Source organism: Babylonia areolata, chromosome 13, assembly GCF_041734735.1.
Source record: "Babylonia areolata isolate BAREFJ2019XMU chromosome 13, ASM4173473v1, whole genome shotgun sequence".
Classification (NCBI taxonomy): domain Eukaryota; kingdom Metazoa; phylum Mollusca; class Gastropoda; order Neogastropoda; family Buccinidae; genus Babylonia; species Babylonia areolata.
Window position 1 is genome coordinate 36,339,539 of NC_134888.1, and position 1,915 is coordinate 36,341,453.

Consider the following 1,915-nt stretch of genomic DNA (forward strand, 5'->3'; position numbering starts at 1 on the left):
CAAAAAACTGCCAGTGTGTGTATGAATCTCTCTCTCTCTCTCTCTCTCTCTCTCTCTCTCTCTATATATATATATATATATATATATATATATCAGTATCTCTCTCTATTTATTATATATATATATATATGTGTGTGTGTGTGTGTGTGTCCTGGTGTGTTCACTTTGTGCAGCCGAACATAGCATTACTAGCAAACCAGCTTGTGTATGTGTGTGTGTGTGTGTGTGTGTGTGTCAGTGTGGCACCTGTGGCGCGCGTGCCGTGCGCGCGCACGTGTGTGTATGTCAGTGCAGTGTGTCAGTGTTGTTACTCACCTCAGTCAGAGTCAGCGGGCAGTGCCAGTGACCGGCCCGTCGATCTCACGTCCGGCAGAGGGGAAATCCACGTGCAGTTAATTACTGAAGGGCAGACTGAGGCTATCTTACGTCAACCTCACCACCGAAGCACACAGCGCGGAAATCCGTGTAACAGCGTCACTGAATGGCAGAGCCAAAACGACTGAACCACAGCGGTTCGCTGTTTGATTCATCGAAGTCCTACAACTGAAGCACGAACAGTAACAAAACCTGCTGTCGAAGTGGAGACAACCACACAGCATGACACCCACCCCTCCCTTTTTTTCTTCTTTTTTTTAAAGTGAAATCCAGTGTACTCAAGGTCTTGACCCCAGGCTGTCAGTCCAACGCATAGCGGAACTTCACTGACGGCAGTCAGCTGCGAACAGAACGAGTTCTCTACTACGTAAGCTGATCATGCTTCACAGCTCCTGACCTCTCAGCAACTACCTGTTGAATAAGGCGCGGCTCACACTGACGTCAACAACAATCCATAGTTCGTCAATACGGTCGCCGGGAAGCATGCTTCCACACACCACGGACATATCTATTTATAGGTTCGTGCCACACACGCGTAAAGTCTAGCGCCGGCTTGCAGTGGCAGGCTTCACGCCGATTCCATGCAGTGACCTCGTTGCCAGCCTTCACCTTTGACCCCTACTTTTTGTTTGGCGAGTTCTGGAACTGGATTTTCATTGAGGCACCGTTTCAGTGTTGCCGTGCTGCTGCATGAATTGTCTCTTGCTTCGTCTTCACGGTCTACTCCACATCTGACCCTGCCACATCACCTCTGTGTGTCGCGTGTGTGTGTGTGTTGGCTGATTGTCCAGAGCGAGAGCCGTGTGTGTGTGTGTGTGTGTGTGTGTGTGTGTGTGTGTGTGTGATAGAGAGAGAGAGAGAGAGAGAGAGAGAGAGAGAGAGAGAGAGTGTGTGTGTGTGTGTGAGAGAGAGAGTGTGTGTGTACTTGTACTTGTATTTCTTCTCTTTTTTTTCTCTCTTTTTTTTTTTTTTTTTTTCTTCTTTTTTTGTCATAACAGATTTCTCTGTGTGAAATTCGGGCTGCTCTCCCCATAGAGAGTGCGTCGCTATACCACAGCGCCACCCTTTTTTTTTTCTTTTTTTTTTTTCCTGCGAGCAGTCAGTTTTATTTGTTTTTCCTATCGAAGTGGATTTTTTTTTTTTTTTTTTTTTTTTTTTACAGAATTTTGCCATGGGAAGAACCCTTTTGTTGCCGTGGGCTCTTTTACGTGCGCTAGGTACATGCTGCACACGGGACCTCCGAGCGGCGGTTTATCGTCTCATCCGAATGATTATCGTCCAGACCACCACCACTCAAGGTCTAGTGGAGGGGGAGAAAATATCGGCCGTGATTCGAACCAGCGTGCTCAGATTCTCTCGCTTCCTAGGCGGACGCATTACCTCTATGTGCAGTGTTTGTGTGTGTTTGTCAATAACCGGCCGACACTAACAGCATGCGAAGCCACTTCTGCAGTTTTCTTCAGTCAAATTGTGTATGATTTAGCTCAGAGTTGTGCCGGTAATCATTTCTGCACATTCTGATGGCAGGTATAACCGATTT

The 1,915-nt window shown here is 47.1% G+C and overlaps 1 protein-coding gene across 4 annotated transcripts in view; it reads right to left on the reverse strand.

The window, feature by feature from the left end:
• Positions 1–1,014, reverse strand: part of LOC143288918 (monocarboxylate transporter 5-like) — a 26,462-nt gene extending 25,448 nt beyond the window's left edge. For all 4 annotated transcript variants that reach the window (XM_076597591.1, XM_076597589.1, XM_076597593.1 and 1 more), the window contains exon 1: positions 316–1,014. The gene's annotated coding sequence lies outside the window, so the exon portion shown is untranslated. The remainder of the gene's footprint in view (positions 1–315) is intronic.
• Positions 1,015–1,915: the final 901 nt, after the last annotated feature.